Source organism: Lactuca serriola, chromosome 3, assembly GCF_051521515.1.
Source record: "Lactuca serriola cultivar US96UC23 chromosome 3, Lser_US96UC23_V15, whole genome shotgun sequence".
NCBI classification, from domain to species: domain Eukaryota; kingdom Viridiplantae; phylum Streptophyta; class Magnoliopsida; order Asterales; family Asteraceae; genus Lactuca; species Lactuca serriola.
Window position 1 is genome coordinate 33,648,892 of NC_136410.1, and position 9,817 is coordinate 33,658,708.

Genomic DNA, 9,817 nt, shown 5'->3' on the forward strand with positions numbered 1-9,817 from the left:
GCTATAATGGAAAGTAGAATGCAATAATGATATGTTGGTTATGATTTGATATGTTGATATTTTGTATAATGCTATTATGATATGTTGGTAATATATTTTGTTTTCATTGTAGTTGGAAATGTTGCAAACGATATTAAATGACCCAACCTGTTCTGCAGCATTGGAAGAGTGGTTTCGCTCATTGCCGCCACCAAATAATAATGAAGGAAATGATGAAGACGAGTAGCTACTTTAGGATTTTATGAAATGTTTTGTACTTTGAAAGAATACTTTAGGTTGTGGTATGGATTAATATTTTGGATTGTGGATTAACATTAATATTTTGGATTGGTGTGTATGGATTAATATTTCTATAAAACTTTATCAGATTTTATAAATGTTATATTGTTTTTTATAAATTTAATGTTAAATAAAAAAATCAATTTTTTTTGCGGCGACATCTTTTGTAGCCAAAGTTCCCTATTGCTGGCGACAGTGTATTTGCGGCGACAGGAAGGCTTTAGCGGCGACAGTTCCCAATAGCAGCGATGATACACTATTAGCGGCGACAAGATGCACATTAGCGATGAAGCATTACCGGCGACTCAGTTGCAGCGATACGTCGCCACTAAAGGTATTAGCGGCGACAACCCATACCTTTAGCGGCGCCACACGTCGCCGCTATTGCCCATTATTCTTGTAGTGCCAACTTAGCTGTTGCCGGGTCCAAATCCCATCAAAACCAACCTTTGCATGTACTCTGCTATAAAGCCCCATGCATCTCTTCTGTTTAGAGCAATGGTTCGGGTTACAAAATAAATAAATATATATCCACCAAAATTGACAATAAAAATAAAGCAAAATACAAAAAAGCATTTGTACTTTCACCGATTTATTGATGATTTAGTTGCTTAACAATCTTTCTTTAGTGATTAACCCATTACTTTAGTGGACTCTTTAAAAGAAAGGAAAAATTACCACCAATAACATTTTATTTGCTCTTTTAAGTCGTTAAATTTCTAATTATATTCAAATAACCAACAAGCTTTTTTTTTTTGGTTTTATTATACTATTATCTTTTATCTGTTTAGCTACTAGACTATTATTTTTATCGATTTAGCCACTAAACTGTTAATTTTCTATTGATTTAGCCATTGAACTATAATTTTGATATCATTACCTTTTTTCCAAAATGGGGTAGCTGGAAGAATGATTTTTTTTAACAGTCAAAAATGTATAACGGTTTGATATGTACAGAAAATAATTATGTGACTTAATTGATAATGTGGTAAAAGTTCAAGTGATTTTCTCTATTTTACCCATGTTTGACCCTGAAGGGTATGGATTTTTAGTCTACAAGAGTGTCCCTATTTGTAGTTATTGAAAGGTATTTTAGACATTTAACTTCCAAGTTCTGAAATTCCATAGGATGGAGGGAGTAATAATTAAAAGTAAAAAGAAGGGGGAAAGGAAGGTTTACATACACGGGGTCTGCCAAGTTGATCTCTGAAACAGAAGAGAGAAAGCACGAGTGTTTCAACTTTCAAAAGTAAAGATCTCATAAAAGTTCTTCACATTGATCACTAAATTGAAACGGGCATAGAACACGAGGAAACTTCTCAGAAACATGTAAGAAGCTAATATATGCTAATGAAGTGAACTTGAACTTCAAGTATGTTATGTACATTTAAATTATGAATCTCATACAGTATTTGATTGATCTATATGAAAAAAAAAACAAATTTCAAAGTGGTTCCATTACACAAAGCCATGATTTCCACAAGCGACGAATTAACCTAACAGTTTCATGTTCCCTTAAGGCTCTCACCTAGTCAATTATATTTGACAAATTTTAGTAACGAAATGGACTAATGGATCCATTCTAGTATATATGAACACGCATAAACGAAGAGAAATCTGCATTTGGAAATTTACTCAACATGAAAAAGGGAAACGATCAAAGCACAATTAAACCAACATATATACAGAGAGCATTTGCTGCCCAGCAAAACAAAGAAGAGATGGAGAATTAGCTTACAGGAACGAATAAATTTGATCCGCCTGAGGTCGAAATTAGGTGTAGTGGTACTGCATAATCTGCAAAATCGCAAGGAGAGAAGAAAACAGCAGATCCTGAGTCGATATGTTAATCCAAAGAAGAATTTACCCAAAAATGCTTGAATTTAGACATATGTAGGTAAAATGCGATCCCTAATTACTGAATTAAGTATAAAAACTCTACATTTGCTCTGAATTGAACAAGATGCAGCCATTGAAGCTAAATTGGGAAGACGGTATGATAGAACTTCTTTCCAGAAATAGAAGAGAATGTTACCCTGGTTTTGAACGGTCTAGTCCTTCCGGGTTTTTACATCAAAACTGTGAAAAAAAATTAAAAAATGAAATTACCTAAATACCCTTGATAAAATAAAAGACATGTTTTCGTCCAGCCTTTCAAGTTGACAGCACGTATAATTACCTAAATACCCTTGATAAAATAAAAGACATGTTTTCATCCACTGATATAGCCTTTCAAGTTGACAGCAGCCATTGTACTTTCACCATCATATCGATTTAACGATTAAACCATTATATTTTTTTTAACCTTTTAAATAAACAAATTTCCCAGTTACTAGTTACTGGCAAAATACAGAAAAGTAAAATGTAATGTCAAATTTTATTGATTTAGCCTTTAAACAAATGCTCTTTGGTGATAGTTCATTGGCTAAATCCATCAGAATCACCAAACTAATGAGGAAAGACCACTACAACCTGTTATCGTTACTACGCAAGCATCACTGCAACCGCCGATCGATTCAACAAATCCACGCTCACTTGGTCACTACTGCCGCCATAATTCAAACACCACCACCACCAATCAGTCTCTGGACCACCATCCTCCACCATTACTCACTTGGGAATTCCCCCGATGAAGCTTTTTTGCTCTATAAGCACCATCTCCACCCCACCACCTTGTTTTATGGCGATAGTTTCACATATGCTTTCTTGATAAAATCCTGTGCTAATTCACATCTACCCATGTCGGGTTCACAACTCCATTCTCTCACATTCAAATTCGGGTTTGAGAGTCATGTTTACGTCCAAACCGCTTTAGTCAACATGTATGTCGTATGTGGGCATTTACTCGAATGTCGCAAAGTGTTCGATGAAATGCCTGAAAGAAATCTAGTCACATGGAACCTTTTAGTAACAGGTTTAGCAAAACTCGGTGAAATTGTGCTAGCGCGATCTTTCTTTGATATAATGCCTATTAAGAATGTTGTTTCTTGGAGTGGTATGATAGACGGGTATACACGAGCAAATCAACCCAAGGAAGCAATTTCATTGTTTAGACACATGCTTTCACTTAACGATAATACAAAGCCAACTGAGATCACCATTTTAGCGGTTTACCCTGCGATTTGGAATCTTGGGTCTTTGGAGTTATGTCAATCGGTTCATGCTTATGGAGAAAAAAACGGATTTTATATGATAGATATACGTGTTACGAATGCTTTAATTGATGTGTATTCAAGGTGTGGAAGTGTGGAGAGTGCTTTGCGAGTTTTTGAAGGCATAACAAGTGAGATGAGGAATTTAGTGTCGTGGACATCGATTATCTCTGTATTCGCAATGCATGGAATGGCAAGGGAGGCTATGGATAGTTTTAAAAGAATGGAGGAAATAGGGATGAAGCCTAATAGAGTTACATACTTGAGTATTCTAAGTGCTTGTAGTCATGGAGGGTTAGTGTTTTTCAAGAAAATGGTGGATGAGTCTGGTATTGTGCCTGATATAAAGCATTATGGGTGCTTGGTTGACATGTTGGCGAGAGCAGGGAGGATTGAAGAAGCAGAGAAAGTGGCTTTGAAGGTGCCTAAAGATTTGGATAATGATGTGATTTGGAGGGTGCTTCTTGGGGCATGTAGCTCCTATAATAATGTTGAGACAGGGAAGAGAGTCACGAGGAGAATATTTGAAAAGGAGAGAGATTACTCTAGTGATTATGTGCTTATGTCAAACATCTTCTCTAGTGTGGGTGATTATGTTGATTCAGAGAAGGTTAGGAGAAAAATGGATCAAATGGGTGTTTGTAAACTACCTGGTCGTAGTTCCATCTAAGCTTTGAAATGACAAAAAGATACTCGGTTAATAGAAAAAATAAATTACGTGTAGTAGTATAAATTGTCTTAATTATAAACTAGACTTATAAAGACAAACCTATATCATACATACAGGCTACAGCGGACATAAGCAAACCCAAAAAAAGAACCATGGAACAAGAAAAGGGCCCATATAAAATTGGCCCAAGCCGCCCAACGATTAGACAAACTATAACTATTTGTACACTTATAATTAGAGATGCACGTGAGCCTGTTTTAACCGGCTAATATCTTTTCTTCAATTTGTACACTTACTTTTTTTTTTTTCTTTTTTTTTTTAACCGTTGTGTTTAGCTAACTCTAACTATAATCATTAACTCATTAAGCCATATAATAAAAGTCAGTGAACAACTAATAGCATCAAATAGCTTTTTCTCCAATTTAGTTACAAGGAAGTGGAATGACCAAATTGAAAAATAAAAAATAAATAAATAAATAAATAAATAAATAAATAAAGAAAGAAAGAAAGAGATGCTTTTATAGGAAAAAAAAAAACAAATATAAAAGTGGATTTGTGCTCAATACTAAATAGCAAATCAATTTCTATTTCGGTTCTATTACTTTAAGTCTCTAACCCATGATCTTCCACAAATAAAGTATTGATAACCGCAAAATATCGAGAAAAATAAAAATCGACCGGTCCTGAGTCTATGTTAAATAGAAAGATGGTCTTGTTAATTTTTTTAGTAAAATATAGTTTTGGTCCCTATGGTTTGGCTAAAATCACACTTTTGGTCCTAGTATCGGTTTTTTTTCTCATAGGTGGTCCATGTGGAGGGTTTTTGATAGAACAGAGGATAATAGAACAGGAAAACAGAGACAATTGATTCTAAAATACCTTCACTCCCTTCTTAAATGATTACAAATAAGATAAATCAGCTCAAACAATCCCAACAATGGAAGGTTTGTTGCCAAGCTAAAAAGCTTATATTCAAAGATAAAAAGATGTAAAGAAGGAAATATAGGAGATTTCTCTATTAAATAACATCAGCAATTTCTCTCTCTTCAGTGTTCGATACCACTACCTGCTGCAGCCAATCCTTTGTCACTTTTCTGGAACCTTCTTTGGTACACCCTCCAAATCGGGTGCCTGTTAAGGGAGATTGTGTTGGGCTCAGATTAGGCTAGGCTAGCTGGGCAATTGTTCTTATCAATGTCGTCCCCTTGAAGCAGAGGCTTGTCCTCAAGCCTAAATTCAGGAAATTGGGACTGGATGGAGAAAGCATCTTCCCATGTTGAATCATCAGTGGAGCCGTGTTCCCACTATATGAGCCATTGCAGCACTTGATTGTTGTCCCTGTTAATGGTGCGAGTGGCTAAACATTTCAAAGGTCGGGTGATATCGTTGGGGTCTGCTTCCAGACCTTTGGGTAGGGTGACCTCCACTGTCTTGTTACCCACAACCCGTTTTATGAGAGAAGCATGGAAAATAGGGTGTATGTGTGCCTCGGGTGGTAGTTGTAGTTTATAAGCAACAGGTCCCACTCTTGCAGTGATCAAGTATGGCCCGTAGAAACGAGCAGCCAACTTCTGGTTGATCCTTCGGATGACAGATTGTTGCCTGTGTGGCCGGAGCTTGAGGAATACCCAATCTCCCACCGAGAACTCTTCATCTCGTCGGTGTTTATCAGCTGACCGCTTCATACGTTCTTGGGCACGGAGAAGATGATATTTCAGTTGTGCCAAGGCTTCATCTCGGTCAAGTAATTCACGCGCTACAGCCTCGCATTGTACTTCGCCGGGGACGAAACGAAGTATAGATGGGGGTTGGCGACCGTACACAATCTGAAACGGGGTAGTGTTCGTCGATACGTGGAAGGAGGTATTGTGCCAATATTCAGCCCAAGATAACCAATACGACCACGTCTTAGGTTGATCGGAGGCAAAGCAACGAAGGTACATTTTGAGACTCCGGTTGACCACCTCGGTTTGGCCATCAGTCTCGGGGTGGTACGTGGAGCTGAACTTGAGCTTACTACCTTGCAGGGAAAAGACCTCCTTCCAGAATGTGCTCAAGAATAAAGGGTCTCGGTCACTAAGAACCGACTTTGCAAGTCCATGCAATCGAATTATCTCACGTAAGAACACCTCAGCTAGTGTGCGAGCGGAAAGGGGGTGTTTTAGGGGGATGAAATGGCAGTATTTGGATAGTCGGTCAACCACGACTAGAATGATTTCATACCCCTTCGATTTAGGCAGGCCTGTAATGAAATCTAGGGATATGTCGTCCCATATTTGTTCGGGAATCGGAAGTGGTTGTAAGAGACCGTTAGGAGACAGAGTAGAAGCCTTGTACCTCTGGCAAGCATCGCAGGATCGCACATATTGTTTGATAGTTTTCGTCATGTCGGGCCAGTAAACTTGTGAAGCTAGGTGGCGGTACGTACAAAAAAAACCCTGAGTGGCCACCTGTTGGGTTGTTGTGGAATTCTTCAAAAATTTTGGGTATCCAGGGGGACGAGGAGGGAATGACCACGCGACCTTTGTGGAATAGTCTGCCGTTTACCAAGGAAAAACCTGGTTTAGAGGTGGGGTCGTGTACGAGGACTTGAGTGATCTTTTGGAGTTGTGGGTCTGTTGCTACCCCTTCTAATAGTCGGTCACCGTCCAACCATAGTGGTGATGAGACAATTGTGTGGAATTCCCCTTCTGAGATCCTTGAGAGGGCATTGGTTGCGCGATTTTCATTCCCCAGCTTGTATTAAATTGAGAACTGATACCCCAACAGTTTTGCCACCCAATTATGTTGGTCGGTTGTAGAGATGCGCTGATCAAGGAGGAACTTCAAGCTCTTTTGATCTACGGAAATTATGAAGTGTCGTCCCAGTAAGTAGGGCCGCCAGTGCTGGATGGCTAGAACAAGTGCCATAATCTCTTTGTCATACGCGGATTTCCGGATATTATTGTCGGATAAAGCCTTGCTAAAGTAAGCGATGGGCTGTCGGGATTGCATAAGGACGACCCCTAGGCTTCGACCCGACGCGTCACACTCGATCTCAAAAGGGCGGGAGAAATCTGGTAATGCAAGGACTGGAGCAGTAGTCATGGCTCTTTTGAGAGAGTCAAATGCTTCTTGGGCTGGTTGTCCCCATGTGAAATTGTCTTTCTTGGTGAGGTTGGTGAGTGGATGAGCTATCTTGCCATAGCCGTTAATGAATTTCCGGTAATAACCGATTAGCCCCAGAAATCCCCGAACAGCCTTGACTGTTTTAGGTGTTGGCCAGTTGAGAACCGATTCAATTTTCGTTTTGTCCATTGACACGCCCCTGTGGTCGATAACATGTCCCAGGTAATCGATAGAGTTTCGCCCAAAGCTGCTCTTTTTTGTTTTACAACCATTTGGTGAGTGTGTAAGAGGGACAACACTTCAGTGAGCAAGGCGATATGGTTGGGCCAAGTGTTTCTGTAGACGAGAATGTCGGCGAAGAAAACGAGAACTCCTTTTTGTAACAAGGGTCGGAAAATGTTGTTCATAAGAGCTTGGAATGTCGCCGGGGCGTTGGTTAGGTCGAATGGCATAACCAAGAATTCATAATGGCCGTTGTGAGTGCGAAAGGCGGTCTTCTCGATGTCGGTGTCACGGACCCGGACTTGATAAAACCCAGATTTTAAGTCAATTTTGGAAAAGAATCGACTACCATAGAGCTCGTCTAATAGCTCTTCGACGACAGGGATCGAGTATTTATCGGCAACAGTGACCCGGTTTAGTGTGCGATAGTCGATGCATAGCCGCCAAGTGGAGTCTTTCTTCTTGACCAAGATGACGGGACTGGAGTAGGCGCTTTGGCTTGGTCGGATGATACCCTGTTGCAGCATGTCTTCAATCTGACGTTGTATCTCGTCTTTGTGGATGTGAGGGTATCGATAGGGGCAGACACAAACTGGGCCTTGGCCGTCTAATAGAGTGATGGAATGCTCAATGGATCGCGGTGGGGGTAGCCCTCTGGGTGGTTGAAATAAATTGGTGAACTAGGACAACAAGGAATTGAGCTGGGTATGTTGGGATTCTGAGAGCGAATCCAAGGGGCTGGAATCTGGAGTGGGTTCCATTTGATCGTCTAGGCAGCCATGAAGGGAGGGAAGACCCTATTCAGTATGGGAGAGTCCCTATAGTTGTATGAGAGTTGACCCATCCCAAAATTGTATTCTCCGTGTGAGCCAGTTGCACAACACATCGCCGAGTGTTCTTAACCATGCAATGCCCAGAATGACATCTAGGCTCCCTAGTTCATAAACCAGAGCGTCCAGGACACACGAGAAAGAGCCCAATTTGATCGAGATGTCCCGACATTGCTCTGTCATCCAGACCTTTCGATCATCTCCCAGTTTAATGGCGACTCGTGGGATAGAGTGAATAGTAAGGCCAAGTGTAATTGCTAGCCGTCGGGAGATGAAATTGTGTGTTGCACCATTGTCAACCAAAATTAGGGCAGGGAGATTGTTGATTTCACCTGTGATTTTGATTGTGGAAAGGGTAGGATTTAGATTGGGGGACAAGTACCATGGCTCAAGAGATAAACACTCGCCATCAGGTGCAACATCGTCTGGAGGAGAGTCGTCGTGGGGTTCACCGGCGGAAGTTTCATCGACTTCGTCGCCGTCCGGAAGGAGGAGAACACGAAGGCTGCCTTCGGCACACTTGTGTTATGGTGTATACTTCAACCCACATGTGAAACACAGACCCTTACAACGCCGATCGTCCCATTCTTGTTTGGATAGACTTCGGGTTGTGGGGCTCCGAATGTTGGACGGGGCTTTGTCTTAGAACTGTGGGAATGTAGATCCATTAGTAGAGAAGGGCTTGGGGTTATAAGGGCTTACCGGACTGGGTGAGTAAGTGGGTCGGGGCGAGGAGTTTAGGTTAGGTAGGGTGACGGTGGAAGTAACAAAGCGTTGCTTATTCGCCGGTTTGCCATTGTACATTCCAGTCGCCATTTCAACATTTTTTGAGAATTCCATCGCTTGGTCGCAAGTAAGCGGGTAGAGGGTGTGAACCCAATTGCGGATTTCGGGTTTTAGACCACGTAGGTACCAGCCAATAGATTCCTCCTCGGATTGATTCGGAATTAAGGCTGTAAGTTCTTCGAATTCTGCAATGTATTCTTCCACTCCTCCTTCTTGGAATAATAAGCCTAAGGCTTCATGAGCATTGCGGAATCGGGTTCCACTGAACCGATGGAGAAGCTTGGTTCGGAATTGGTCCCAGGTGGTTGTGGGGTGGCGGATGAGAAGGTTGGTGAACCAGTGGAGTGCTTGACCGTCCATACACATTTGGGCAAGATAGAGTTTTTGAGATGGGGGTGTGTGATGGACCTTGAAGTAGAGCTCAGCTTTGGTTACCCACCCACGAGTATAAGACTCGTCAAATAGAGGAAGCTTCACTTTTGGGAGGGAGAAGAGGGTTTCATCCACTATGGGAATAGGAGGTATCAGAGGTGGTGGCGGTGGTGGAGGAGTGCCAGTAGAGCCCATACCATAAGTATTTGGAGTGCCGTGAGATTGCTGAGAGGGGAAGGGAAAAGGTGCTTGTTGTCGACCCAGATGAGATTGAAACATCCTGTCTAGCGTAGCAGGAAAAGCGTCGATGGTCTTCTTCATACCATCTATCTGGGTGGAAAGTTGCGTTAGTTGTTCTGTGTAAGAAGCTAGCTGTTGTTCTCGAGCATCATCTCTTG

The 9,817-nt window shown here is 41.2% G+C and overlaps 1 long non-coding RNA gene and 1 pseudogene across 1 annotated transcript; one reads left to right on the forward strand and one right to left on the reverse strand.

Moving 5' to 3' along the window:
- Positions 1–1,640: 1,640 nt before the first annotated feature.
- Positions 1,641–2,316, reverse strand: LOC145094331 (uncharacterized). Its single transcript, XR_013703294.1, has 3 exons — positions 2,222–2,316; positions 2,018–2,076; positions 1,641–1,896 (listed from the first exon to the last, which is right to left on the reverse strand). It is a non-coding gene; the product is annotated as an uncharacterized LOC145094331 (long non-coding RNA).
- A 242-nt stretch (positions 2,317–2,558) lies between these two features.
- Positions 2,559–4,230, forward strand: LOC145094332 (pentatricopeptide repeat-containing protein At1g09220, mitochondrial pseudogene; annotated as a pseudogene).
- Positions 4,231–9,817: the final 5,587 nt, after the last annotated feature.